This window comes from Oncorhynchus keta, chromosome 27, assembly GCF_023373465.1.
Source record: "Oncorhynchus keta strain PuntledgeMale-10-30-2019 chromosome 27, Oket_V2, whole genome shotgun sequence".
NCBI classification, from domain to species: Eukaryota; Metazoa; Chordata; class Actinopteri; order Salmoniformes; family Salmonidae; genus Oncorhynchus; species Oncorhynchus keta.
Window position 1 is genome coordinate 18583718 of NC_068447.1, and position 14494 is coordinate 18598211.

At 46.4% G+C, this 14494-nt stretch overlaps 1 protein-coding gene across 1 annotated transcript in view; it reads right to left on the bottom strand.

Moving 5' to 3' along the window:
- The window catches only part of LOC118377531 (opsin-5), a 222648-nt gene extending 221698 nt beyond the window's left edge, over positions 1-950 (bottom strand). The window contains exon 1 of the mRNA XM_052481847.1: positions 714-950. The gene's annotated coding sequence lies outside the window, so the exon portion shown is untranslated. The remainder of the gene's footprint in view (positions 1-713) is intronic.
- Positions 951-14494: the final 13544 nt, after the last annotated feature.

Consider the following 14494-nt stretch of genomic DNA (forward strand, 5'->3'; position numbering starts at 1 on the left):
AAGGTGAAAATCTGTCTTTCTGCCTCTGAACAAGGCAGTTAACCCACCGTTCCTAGGCCGTCATGGAAAATAAGAATGTGTTCTTAACTGACTTGCCTAGTTAAATACAGATTAAATAAAGTGTAAAAAGAAAAAGAAAAAAGAAAAGGAAAAATCTGGCAAATCGGCTCCCAAAAATACAGATTTCCGATTGTTATGAAAACTTGAAATCGGGCAAAATTAATCGGCCATTCCGATTAATCTGTCGACCTCTAATGAATACTTTCTGAAGGCACTGTACTTGACATAGCGTGCTTTGACCCCAGCCAATCCCCTGGCTGAAACTCATAACCAGGGAACTTGGCACAGTCGGCCAGGCTCATTTCCACTGTTAAAATACCCTAAACCACACTGATCCGCCACAGAATAGTTTTACTGCCCTTTCTTGAAGGACACACAGAGAGGAAATATGTAATGAAACCATACTGTACTCTGTGCTGGAATGGTAACCAATGCCCTACTAGAGTACCTATTAAACACAGATTACCTTCAAAAACTATAGAAATACCAGAGCAAACAGAGTAGTCCAATAAAATGTCAGGTAATAGCCATTAGTAGCCAAACCGAGTAAAACCTAGGACAATGCAAACCCAACGTAAAAAATCATTGTAAAATGCAAGAAAGAGCAAAGCAGCGTAGCAGTTAAAATGTCAATAAAATGATAGGATGCCTACCTTCCTGGGATGCTACGCCAGGGCTCATGTGTTTTAGATAGAGTCCGTAGCAGAGCCTTCACCCTTAGGTGGAAGAACCATCACTGGAGCAGCGGAGAAACACACAATGTATGCTGGAGACTTGCAAGCAACTCTAACACACACACACCCACACACACAGGAATACACTCTAAGACACACACACCCCAGTAGATCCGCGTGGAGTAGGGTAGCAGAGGTGCTGCTCACAGCTGTGGAAATCTGAGCAGGGACAGAGACAGACTGAAGCGCTGCTGAGCTGCTCCCTCTCTCTACGCTATGTTCCGCTCTCAGCACAAGCCTATCCTCCTCCTCTCTGTCTGTCTGTCTGTCTGTCTGTCTGTCTGTCTGTCTGTCTGTCTGTCTGTCTGTCTGTCTGTCTGTCTGTCTGTCGCTCTCTCTCTCGCTCTCTCTCTCTCGCTCTCTCTTTCTCTTACTCAATTTATATATTATGCACAGTATGTATGCTCTATCTCCCTCTCTCCCTCTGTTTAACTCGTTCTCCTCCTGACATACATGCAAACACTCCTGAGTGGTGCAGTGGTCAAAGGCACTATTTCTCAGTGCAAGGAGCATCACTAGAGTCCCTTGTTCGATTCCAGGCTGTATCACATCCGGCCGTGATTGGGAGTCCCATAGGGTGGAGCACAATTGGCCCAGCATCGTTCGGTGTAGGCCGTCATTGTAAATAAGAATTTGTTCTTAACTGACTTGCCTAGTTATATAAAGGTAAACAATCTAAATGCTGTTTGAAACTCAGGACAAACATATATTAATACATTCTCTGTCTCTCTCTCACACATGCAAACGTTCTCCCTGTTTTCACAATGCACTTTAAACCATCCTATTTGAAGAGACTCTCTGTCATGATGTCTCTATTATTTAATATCTCTCCATGTAATGTCAGCAGTGACTTCTGTAGTTTAGCTAAAGGTGTCACTGGACACAAATGCACAAAGGCTCGCCCACATATACACACACACAAACACATGTTTGTGCGTATGCTTGACAAAATAACCCATTCCCCTTTCTCACAGAAGATATTTGGTAGAAGAGATAATGAGATAATGACAATGCAAGAGAAAGCTTTTATGTTGAGGGATTGTGTGTGTGTGTGTGTGTGTGGGGGGGGGGGGTAGGCTTTGAAGAGCCAGCGAAAGCAAAATATCAAGTTTAATCTGAGCAAACAAGCGCCATTCCTACATCCGTCAGTCTCCACCAGCAAAGACACAGGCGTGTTAACCCCCCTCTTACTTTCCCTCATCCCCCAAACACACTCACTCTATATCATAACCACTGCAATATCCCACCCTCTGTTATTCAAAAGAAGACAATATTGTATAAATTCATTATTGCCTTTTTATTGGCTATAAGTGAGGAAGAGGATAATGGCATAACGAAGGCGTGAGGAATAGAATTGGACACGTACTACTGAAAATGGCACCATTGTTGTATTTGTTTATGTAGATCAGCGTGAATACAGAGATATGCCCCCAGTCAGTGCAGTGCTGTGTAAGTGGAATAAACAAAAATAGGGGAGAGAGATAGAGAGAGCAAGAGAGAAGGAAGGGGGATGTTGATGACAGACAGAGAAAGGCTATACAGGAATACAGTATGTTTTAACAAGGGCGACAAATATGAAGAAAGCATAATAGAAACAATTAGTGATGAGCAAGGAATGAAAAAAATATTGTTGTTTTTCAGTTTTAGAACAACACGTCCTGTTCAGTGCCTACAGAACACAGCCCGGATCTCACCATCTCTCTCTCTTTCTCTCTGTCCTCTCTCCCACACTCCCCCTCTGTCTCATCCCCCAGTCTCTCACCATCTCTCTCTCTTTCTCTCTGTCCTATCTCCCACACTCCCCCTCTGTCTCATCCCCCAGTCTCTCTCTCTCTCTCTTTCTCTCTGTCCTCTCTCCCCCACTCCCCCTCTGTCTCATCCCCCAGTCTCTCTCTCTCTCTCTCTGTCTCTCTCTCTCTCTCTCTCTCTCTCTCTCTCTCTCTCTCTCTCTCTCTCTCTCTCTCTCTCTCTGTCTCTCTGTCTCTCTCTCAATTCAATTCAATTACTTTATTGGCATGGGAAACATGTGTTAACATTGCCAAAGCAAGTGAGGTAGATAATATATAAAGTGAAATAAACAATAAAAATTAACAGTAGACATCACACATACAGAAGTTTCAGAACAATAAAGACATTACAAATGTCATATTATATATATATATATATACAGTGTTTTAACAATGTACAAATGGTAAAGGACACAAGATAAAATAAATAAGCATAGATATGGGTTGTATTTACAATGGTGTGTGTTCTTCACTGGTTGCCCTTTTCTCGTGGCAACAGGTCACGAATCTTGCTGCTTTGATGGCACACTGTGGAATTTCACCCAGTAGATATGGGAGTTTTTCAAAATTGGATTTGTTTTCGAATTCTTTGTTGATCTGTCTAATCTGAGGGAAATATGTCTCTCTAATATGGTCATACATTGGGCAGGAGGTTAGGAAGTGCAGCTCAGTTTCCACCTCATTTTGTGGGCAGTGAGCACATAGCCTGTCTTCTCTTGAGAGCCATGTCTGCCTACGGCGGCCTTTCTCAATAGCAAGGCTATGCTCGCTGAGTCTGTACATAGTCAAAGCTTTCCTTAATTTTGGGTCAGTCACAGTGGTCAGGTATTCTGCCGCTGTGTACTCTCTGTGTAGGGCCAAATAGCATTCTAGTTTGCTCTGTTTTTTTGTTAATTCTTTCCAATGTGTCAAGTAATTATCTTTTTGTTTTCTCATGATTTGGTTGGGTCTAATTGTGCCGCTGTCCTGGGACTCTGTAGGGTGTGTTTGTGAACAGAGCCCCAGGACCAGCTTGCTTAGGGGACTCTTCTCCAGGTTCATCTCTCTGTAGGTGATGGCTTTGTTATGGAAGGTTTGTGAATCGCTTCCTTTTAGGTGGTTGTAGAATTTAATGGCTCTTTTCTGGATTTTGATAATTAGTGGGTATCGGCCTAATTCTGCTCTGCATGCATTATTTGGTGTTCTACGTTGTACACAGAGGATATTTTTGCAGAATTCTGCGTGCAGAGTCTCAATTTGGTGTTTGTCCCATTTTGTGAAGTCTTCGTTGGTGAGCGGACCCCAGACCTCACAACCATAAAGGGCAATGGGCTCTATGACTGATTCAAGTATTTTTAGCCAAATCCTAATTGGTATGTTGAAATGTATGTTCCTTTTGATGGCATAGAAGGCCCTTCTTGCCTTGTCTCTCAGATCGTTCACAGCTTTGTGGAAGTTCCCTGTGGCGCTGATGTTTAGGCCAAGGTATGTATAGTTTTTTGTGTGCTCGAGGGCAACAGTGTCTAGATGGAATTTGTATTTGTGGTCCTGGTGACTGGACCTTTTTTGGAACACCATTATTTTGGTCTTACTGAGATTTACTGTCAGGGCCCAGGTCTGACAGAATCTGTGCATAAGATCTAGGTGCTGCTGTAGGCCCTCCTTGGTTGGTGACAGAAGTACCAGATCATCAGCAAACAGTAGACATTTCACTTCGGATTCTAGTAGGGTGAGGCCGGGTGCTGCAGACTTTTCTAGTGCCCGCGCCAGTTCGTTGATATATATGTTGAAGAGGGTGGGGCTTAAGCTGCATCCCTGTCTAACCCCTGTGTGAAGAAATGTGTGTGTTTTTTGCCAATTTTAACCACACACTTGTTGTTTGTGTACATGGATTTTATGATGTCGTATGTTTTACCCCCAACACCACTTTCCATCAGTTTGTATAGCAGACCCTCATGCCAAATTGAGTCAAAGGCTTTTTTGAAATCAACAAAGCGTGAGAAGACTTTTCCTTTGTTTTGGTTTGTTTGGTTTTCAATTAGGGTGTGCAAGGTCCATACATGGTCTGTTGTACGGTAATTTGGTAAAAAGCCAATTTGACATTTGCTCAGTACATTGTTTTCATTGAGGAAGTGTACGAGTCTGCTGTTAATGATAATGCAGAGGATTTTCCCAAGGTTACTGTTGACGCATATTCCACGGTAGTTATTGGGGTCAAATTTGTCTCCATTTTTGTGGATTGGGGTGATCAGTCCTTGGTTCCAAATATTGGGGAAGATGCCAGAGCTAAGGATGATGTTAAAGAGTTTTAGTATAGCCAATTGGAATTTAAAGTCTGTATATTTGATCATTTCATTGAGGATACCATCAACACCACAGGCCTTTTTGGGTTGGAGGGTTTTTATTTTGTCCTGTAACTCATTCAATGTAATTGGAGAATCCAGTGGGTTCTGGTAGTCTTTAATAGTTGATTCTGAGATCTGTATTTGATCATGTATATGTTTTTGCTCTTTATTCTTTGTTATCCTTCTGTAGCTCAGTTGGTAGAGCATGGCGCTTGTAACGCCAGGGTAGTGGGTTCGATTCCCGGGACCACCCATACGTAGAATGTATGCACACATGACTGTAAGTCGCTTTGGATAAAAGCGTCTGCTAAATGGCATATATATATATATATATATTATACAGCCAAAAAGATTGGAGAAGTGGTTTACCCATACATCTCCATTTTGGATAGATAATTCTTCGTGTTGTTGTTTGTTTAGTGTTTTCCAATTTTCCCAGAAGTGTTTAGAGTCTATGGATTCTTCAATTACATTGAGCTGATTTCTGACATGCTGTTCCTTCTTTTTCCGTAGTGTATTTCTGTATTGTTTTAGTGATTCACCATAGTGAAGGCGTAGACTCAGGTTTTCCGGGTCTCTATGTTTTTGGTTGGACAGGTTTCTCAATTTCTTTCTTAGATTTTATCATTCTTCATCAAACCATTTGTCATTGTTGTTAATTTTCTTCGGTTTTCTATTTGAGATTTTTAGATTTGATAGGGAGGCTGAGAGATCAAATATACTGTTAAGATTTTCTACTGCTAATTTTACACCTTCACTATTACAGTGGAACGTTTTACCCAGGAAATTGTCTAAAGGGGATTGAATTTGTTGTTGCCTAATTGTTTTTTGGTAGGTTTCCAAACCTAAATGCCAGAACTGGACAAGAACCTGACACCCTCAGCACACAGGGGGGACAAGCACCTGACTGGAGGTGACAGCATTCCTTCCCACATATGCCCCCCTAGGCACAACTATGACAACATAACCAACAAAAACGGGTCACAACTCCTGCAGCTCTGTCGCACGCTGGGTATGTACATAGTCAATGGTAAGCTTCGAGGGGACTCCTATGGTAGGTACACCTATAACTCACCTTCCATCTATAGCATTTCTTAATGTTACTCAGTTCCTTTGGCTTTGATGCCTCATGATTGAGTATTGCTCTGTTTAAGTAGATTGTGATTTTGCTGTGGTCTGATAGGGGTGTCAGTGGGCTGACTGTGAACGCTCTGAGAGACTCTGGGTTGAGGTCAGTGATAAAGTAGTCTACAGTACTACTGCCAAGAGATGAGTTATAGGTGTACCTACCATAGGAGTCCCCTCGAAGCCTACCATTGACTATGTACATACCCAGCGTGCGACAGAGCTGCAGGAGTTGTGACCCGTTTTTGTTGGTTATGTTGTCATAGTTGTGCCTAGGGGGGCATATGTGGGAAGGAATGCTGTCACCTCCAGTCAGGTGCTTGTCCCCCTGTGTGCTGAGGGTGTCAGGTTCTTGTCCGGTTCTGGCATTTAGGTCACCACAGACTAGTACATCTCCCTGGGCCTGGAAATGATTGATTTCCCCCTCCAGGGTGGAGAAGCTGTCTTCATTAAAATATGGGGATTCTAGTGGGGGGATATAGGTAGCACACAGGAGGACATTTTTCTCTTTTAGGATAATTTCCTTTTGAATTTCTAGCCAAATGTAGAATGTTCCTGTTTTGATTAATTTAATGGAGTGAGTTAGGTCTGCTCTATACCAAATTAGCATACCCCCTGAGTCCCTTCCCTGTTTCACACCTGGTAGTTTGGTGGATGGGACTACCAGCTCTCTGTAACCTAGAGGGCAACCAGTGGGTCTGTCTCCTCTATACCAGGTTTCTTGCAGGATGACAATGTCTGTATTACCGATTTCTTTGGTGAAGTCCGGGTTTCTGCTCTTCAGGCCAAAGGCAGATGACCTCAGGCCTTGGATATTCCAGGATGATATAGTGAATGCTTTTTGTTCCATAGAGTGTCCAATGTTGTTGGTCGTGGTTTGGCCTCAGGCCAGTAAGTGTGAGCAGAGCCTGCTGAGCATCTGGTACATGCCATTGGCTTGGGCGAGTGTGAGAGTGGGGGTTGGGACTGTTTGCCCACTCACTACCTGGGCATATGTGTGGCTTCCATGTTGAGGCCCTCTTTGCGGGGGTGGGGTGCATGGGGTGGGCAGGAGTGGCATAGGTCTGATCTGAGGGTGCCTAAATGGGGTGTGGGCATGGTTGACGTGGGGGGGTGTTGATTGGTTGGGGTGGGGGTGTGGATGTGTCTGTCTGGGTGTGCGGTGGTCTGGATGTAATTCCTCTTGGCGTGGGTCCTCTATGTGGAGGTCCAGGGGGGGTACTGCAGATCTGGGAGGGTGTCTCGCTGGTCTGGGTGGGGTGTCTATTGATCTGATCGCTCCTGTGTGAAGTGTTGGGGATACGTTTGAGAGCGATGTCCTTTAGAGTTCGGGCAAAGGTGGGCACTGCTGCCTTGTAGAGGTGGACCTGGTCATAGAGGCTGTTCAAGTCCAGGGTGGAGTGGTGGGCCAGGAAAACGTTTGGTTTTGAGGCACAGTCACGGGAAATACTTGCGTTTACCTGCTGTATTGTGGCAGGGTGGAAGTCTTTTCGTGGTAGCAGGGTGGAGATAACCACTTGTGCGTTGGGGAAAGTAGAAGAAGCCTTTTCAATCACTCCCTTCAGTGCTGTGGCCACTCTTTCTTGCTGTGCTCTCAGGTCGTTTGTGCCTGTGTGTATTATTATGTGGCTGGGTGAGCCTAGTTTGGCCTCAGACGGAAGCTCTAGGGCGCGCTGGGTGTTTGGACACCAGAGTTTAGACACACTGTGTTTGGGAAAAAGTTTTTTTTCTTCTATATATTTCCCATTTGAGTCCATAAGTAGTACAATCTGTGTCTTGTGTTTGTCCTCAGTGGGTGTGGGGGGGTTGTCAGAAGGGCTATCAGGCAGGCTGACAGGGGAGGTGCTCAGAGGGGGTGAGAGCCGCTGGGCTTGGGGTTCTTCATTTGTCTGTTCTGCTGTGATGTCGACTCTATGGTCAGGGTCTGGTGTGGACTGTTCTGCTGTGGTGTCGAGACTTTTGTAGGGTGCTGAGGTGGGCTGTTCTGCTGGCTTCTCTGTGGGGGTGGCCACCTCTCTAGTGGGTTGTTCTCTGTCGCACGCCGTCCCCCTCAACCTCTCCTCCATCCCCCTCAACCTCTCCTCCACCAGCAGTCTGACACTCTCCTCTAGTGCTCTGTTCTGCTCCTCTTTCTCCTTTTGTATTTGTCTCACCACTGTCCAAATTGCAGATATGTCTCTGTCCACCTCCAGCTCTCCGGGTCTGGTTAAAGGGGTGTTGTTGTGCTGGACTGTTGTCTGGGTCTGTGCTGACTGAAGTGTAATTACCTGCTGTTCCAGCTCCACCTGCCTTATTTCCAGCTGGGGAAATGTGTCCTTCATTTCAATGAGGGAGTGGTAATCTGTGCTGGGAGGTTGACTCTCTGCTGGGGGTTGCTCGTCTGTGGGGTTACATAATGAAGAGGTCTGGTCTGACCCGCTCGGTGTGGGGGTATCTTTATCAAGGGAGAGCTTCTCCTGCTGGGCTAATTCTTTGATTAGGTGAAAGTCCAGCTGAAACTGTTTGGGGTTACCCTGTGCCATTACAGTTCCGGACTTATAGATATTTATATTACTTGACTCAGAGTCCTCGTTACCAAGTATTCTGAGTTTCCAACCCTCGTTAATCCCCCCTCTCGTAACAGAGGGGTAGTGTGCTAATATAGCACTGTGCCATGCCAGGGGATGGTTTGTGTGGAAGATAAGGTTGCTGATGTTCCCATTTTTGTAATAGTCAGCAAAAAGTGTCTCTTGATTTTCCATAAGGAGCTTCATTTTGTAATATTTTCTTGACTTATCATTCTTTACATGCAAAGGGTACTGTATTTTAATTACCTCTGAACAGCGGGAGGGAGCCTCTAAGGCCTCTCCATTTGGTTGGGGTAGACTGTGTGACTCTCCTGCCATTGTTGGGCTAATGGGCTTTGACACCTCTCACTTGACACGTCAGTACTAGTTGAAGCTGTATCAAGCTTGGCAGAATTATGTTAGAATTCAGTCCTTATGAAGTAATGTTGTGTATTTTTCTTCTTGGCTTTTGGCTTTTAAAATATAGTTTCAGACTAAACATTACTCACTCAGTTCCAGGTTGGATGGTGTTTTCAGGTTTCTGTTGTTTTCCAAAGAATTTGCTGTATAGAGAAATAAATCTTGGTAGTTGTGAAACTTCCAGGTGATTCCGTAATTCCGTCCAAAATCAGGTTGAAGGTTTTAAGTTTTGATTTGAAGTGGGGGTTATGTTGTAGAGGGTAGAATCCAGTATGTGTTCCTGACAAAAAATCCAAGTTTATCGAACTCCTAATCTATCTTTTTTAAAGAAAATGCTGAAAAATGCAGGAGCCTGACTCTCTCTCTCTCTCTCTCTCTCTCTCTCTCTCTCACCATCTCTCTCTCTGTCCTCTCTCCCACACTCCCCTCTGTCTCATCCCCCAGTCTCTCTCTCTCTCTCTCTCTCTCATCCACCTGTCTCTCTCTCTCTCTCTCTCTCTCTCTCTCACCATCTCTCTCTTTCTCTCTGTCCTATCTCCCACACTCCCCTCTGTCTCATCCCCCAGTCTCTCTCTCTCTCTCTTTCTCTCTGTCCTCTCTCCCCCACTCCCCTCTGTCTCATCCCCCAGTCTCTCTCTCTCTCTCTCTCTCTCTCTCTCTCTCTCTCTCTCTCTCTCTCTCTCTCTCTCTCTCTCTCTCTCTCTCTCATCTCATCCACCTCTCTCTCTCTCTCTCTCTCTCTCTCTCTCTCTCTCTCTCTCTCTCTCTCTCTCTCTCTCTCTCTTTCTCTCTGTCCTCTCTCCCACACTCCCCTCTGTCCCAACCCCCAGTCTCTCTCTCTCTCTCTCTCTCTCTCTCTCTCTCTCTCTCTCTCTCTCTCTCTCTCTCTCTCTCTCTCTCTCTCTCGGTGCATGCTGGGTGTTTTTGGAGTTTGAGTGTTTGGTGTGGAAAGCTCTATCCTAACTAACTTTCTTGATTCTATTATTTTCTTTACATGTTATTTTCTATGGTGGAGGGTTAATGCAATATTTGTTTTTAGCGGTATCCAAAGTTTTTTTTTTCAAAGTTAGGGTGGAAGAGGACAGAGTAACGTTCCGGGGGTTGCAAGGCTTCTCAGCCTAGTGCGCAGGAGACGCTGTCGATACAGCATGGTTTCAGGTGTGTTCCTGAGAACGGAGTTAAGGTGGAGGAGGTTCTGCTCGCGGTCGGTGAACAGGTAGGAGCTGAGTTTATACATTCTGCTTCTAGAATGAACAAGGCTGTGGTTGTGTTCATGAAAAGGGCTAATTTGGTCGGTAGGCTAATTGCTAGCGGAATATTTGTAAGGGATGTGTTGGTGTCAATTTCACCTCTCTCTACCCCTTCAACAAGAGTTGTAGTGGCAAATTTGCCTCCGTTTATTACGGATGATCAAATTAGGAAAGAGCTGAGTCGTTTTGGTAAGTTTGCTAGCGGTTTCCGTGTACTGTCAGCAGGTTTTCAGGCAGATGCCGTTAAGCACGTTGTTTCATTCAGGAGGCAAGTGTTTATGTTTCTGAACAATAATGAGCAACAGCTAAATGTGCATTTTAAAGTGAGGCATGGGGAAGGGCTCTATGCAGGTTTTGCCAGCACAGATAGTCTACGGTGTTTTGAATGTGGGGATTTGGGGCACAAGAGCTTTGCGTGCCCACATAAAGGCCATAGACAAGGGGAGGGTACGAGCGCAAGGGGGGGAAATCGAGGTCAAAATGCAGGGGGTAAGGAGATGCAGACAGCAGAGGCTGGGCCTAGTCAGTCTAGAGATGGTGGTGTAGATGAGGCTGGGTCTAGTCAGGCTAGAGATGGTGGAGAAGCAGAGGCTGGGTCTAGTCAGGCTAGAGATGGTGGGGTAGCTGAGGCTGGGCCTAGACATGCTATGGAGGGTGGTATAGCTGAGGCTGGCCCTAGTCATGCTATGGAGGGTGTTGTAGCTGAGGCTGGCCCTAGTCATGCTATGGAGGGTGTTGTAGCTGAGGCTGGCCCTAGTCATGCTATGGAGGGTGGTGCAGATGATACTGCGTCTAGTCAGGTTATTCTAGTGGATGAGGAGAGTATAGTGGGGAAGTGTAAGAGATTAGGGGAGGAGGAGGAGGGTGTCAAGAGGAAAAAGAAAAAGGGTGTGGACAAAGGCACCATGGAAATGTTGCCTGTTGCTGTGGGTGAGGCCCTAACCAGAGAGAAAGGGCAGGTGGTCAGGGTGGGAGATAGAGAAGAGGAGGAAAGTGAGTCTGAGGAAGAGGATGAGGAGGTATTTTTTCAGACTCCTCTTCAATTGGCCCGGAGCTGACAGCCAGTCAACCAGAGGGGTCTAAGTACACGTTGAGAGAACTGACAAGGTTCCTGAATGAGACTAAGGGGAAAAAGTTAATCTTGAGGCTTTTTTTCCTGATCCTAGAAAGTTTGTAAGATCAGTACAACATGCTATGAGAAATGAGGGGCATGGTGTCCTCTCACCCAAGAAACGGTTTAGGTTGAGGAAGTGGGTCACAACAGTGCGTAAAGGTTTACCTTCAGACACTGTTTAAATGTTTAATTTCTTACTGACACTGGGGCTTTTTGAGCTTTGCTATTGGTCTATTTCTCTGCTGGCTTTTCTCCCACTTCTTATGGAGACTCTTCGGGTAGGCTCGCTCAATATAAATGGCGCCAGAGATGCGGGAAAGAGGAGTGTGTTGAGTGAATATGTAAAACATAAACAAGTACAGGTGTTGTTTCTGCAGGAGACGCATAGTGATGTGGTGAATGAAGTTGATTGGGGGCTCTGGTGGAAAGGGGCAAGTGTGTTGAGCCATGGGACAAATCTTAGTGCAGGGGTGGCAGTCCTTTTTGCACCGGGTCTGGCTGTAAAAATTTGCTCCTCAAAGGAGGTGTGTAGGGGTAGGTTGCTTGTTGTTAAAGCAGAAATTAACAACATGTGTTTTGTCTTTATAAATGTGTATGCGCCTAACACAGGGAGAGAAAGAGGGGTTCTATTTGGGAGTCTTAGACAGGAACTCTCACAAGTAGCGCCTGAGGAGACGCTGGTGATCGGAGGTGACTGGAACTGTACAATGGATTTTACAAAAGACAGAAATGGGGAAGAGCCTCATTCAGTGTCAGTGGGAGTGTTAAGGGACATCTTTAATCAGTTTGACCTAGTGGATGTTTGGAGAACTAAACATCCAAACACAAGACAGTATACGTGGGTGAAGGTTTTTGGGGCTAGGGTGAGTGCAGCTCGACTTGATCGTTTTTACATGTCCAGGAATCAGAGCAATAGGCTTCTGGGTGCTACCATTCTCCCAGTGGGGTTTTCGGATCACCACATAACCATGGCTCGGCTGTCTATTTCACCAGGGCCCCGGCAGGCATCTTATTGGAAGTTCAATGTAAAGCTCTTACAAGATGCCACTTTTTGCTCAGGTTTCCAGACTTTTTGGGAAAGATGGGGGCAGCGAAGAGAGGAGTATGAGTCTCTGAGTCAGTGGTGGGATGTGGGGAAAGTGCAAATTCGGCTTTTCTGTCAACAGTACACAGCTCTCTCATCCTCAGAGGCTAGGAGAGTGTTGGGGGAACTAGAGCGGTGTATTAGTGAGATGGAGGTAGAGATGGTGGGGCAAGGCAATGTAGGCCTCCAGGCTAACTTAGCCGACTACGTAGGGACCTGGGCAGTTTTTTCCAGGTTAAAGCAAAGGGAGCACTTGTAAGAGCTAGGTTCTCCATGCTCAAGGAGATGGATGCTCCCAGCTCCTTCTTCTTTGGTTTGGAAAGACAGAGCAGTGAAGCCAAGGGTATGCATTGTCTACGGCTGTCTGATGGGCGGGTGACCTCTGTGGTGGGGGAGATGCGGGAGCGGACTGTGGAGTTTTATACTGAATTGTATAGGGCAGAAATGTGTGATCCTATGTGTGCTCAGGTCTTGTTCGCAGGACTCCCTAAGCTCTCTCGTGCACAGAGGGATGAAATGGACATTCCTCTGTTGTCACATGAACTGGCAGAGGCAGTAACCCAGATGTCCCCCGGTCGTGCACCCGGGGTTGATGGACTTCCAGTGGAATTTTACAAAAAATTCTGGGGAACAATTGAACAGGATTTCTTTTGCGTGTTGCGAGAATGCGTAGGGGTAGGAGAGTTGCCGATGAGCTGCCGTCGGGCGGCTCTGACTCTCCTGCCCAAAAAAGGGGACTTGTGTGAACTTAAGAACTGGAGGCCTGTGGCATTACTCTGTGCGGACTACAAGATTTTTGCCAAGGTCTCTAACAGACTGAAGTCCCATCTGGACTCTATAATACACAAGGACCAGACATATTGTGTACCGGGACGCTCAATCACGGACAACTTGTTCTTGATTAGGGACATGTTGGACTTGTCGAGAGGTTCTAATGTGAACTTTGGACTGGTCTCTTTAGATCAAGAGAAGGCTTTTGATAGAGTGGATCATGAGTATCTGTTTAATGTGATGTCTGTGTTTGGGTTTGGGAAGAGTTTTGTGACCTGTGTGAAGCTGTTGTATGCTGGGGCGTCATGTATGGTTAAGGTGGGAGGGGGCTCAGTAGGCCAGTCTGGGTGAGACGGGGCATTAGACAAGGATGCCCTCTATCTGGGCAGCTGTACACACTAGCCATTGAGCCTTTTTTAGGACTGCTACGCAGGAGACTGCGGGGAGTGTGCTGGACAGGCATGGATGTGGTGACAGGAATTGCAGTCTCAGCATATGCAGATGATGTTTCTGTGATGGTCAGGGATGGGCAAGATATGCAGGAACTAGAGACCAGTCTGAAGGTGTATGAGGGAGCTTCATCAGCTAAGGTAAACTGGGGAAAGAGCAAAGCTCTGTTATGTGGGGCATGGGGGATAGGGCTCCTCCTCTGCTTCCAGGGGTTTGCAGTGGGGTTGTGAAGGGCTTAAAGTGTTGGGGGTGTACCTGGGCTCGGAGAGGTGGGTCAGCAAGAACTGGGAGGGGCTGACACAGGCAGTGGTGTCAAGACTGGCCAGGTGGAGGTGGCTCCTGTCCCAAGTGTCATATAGAGGGAGGGTGCTGATAATCAACAACCTGGTGGCATCTTCCTTGTGGCATAAACTGGCTGTCCTCAACCCCCCCGCCGGTCTGCTTGCAGACCTGCAACGCAAGCTGGTGGACTTTTTTTGGTCGGGACATCACTGGCTGAAGGCAGCGGTTTTGTACATGACCGTCCACGAAGGAGGACAGGGCCTGGTGGAACTGGAGAACAGGATGGCTGCTTTCCGACTAAAGGCGGTGCAGAGACTGCTGTACCACACTGATGTTGGCTGGAGGGAACCAGCATGCGCGCTGCTGAGGAGAGCTGGCGGATTAGGGTTGGACCGGCAGCTGTTCCTCATGAAGCTGGAGAGGCTGAGTACAGCAGGTCTCTCAGAGTTTTACTCTGCGGTGCTGAGGGCCTGGCAGCTGCTAAGGCCCACACGAGAAGGGGGTGTGGAGCCTGGGCAGTGGGTGTGGGAGGAGCCCATCTTCCACA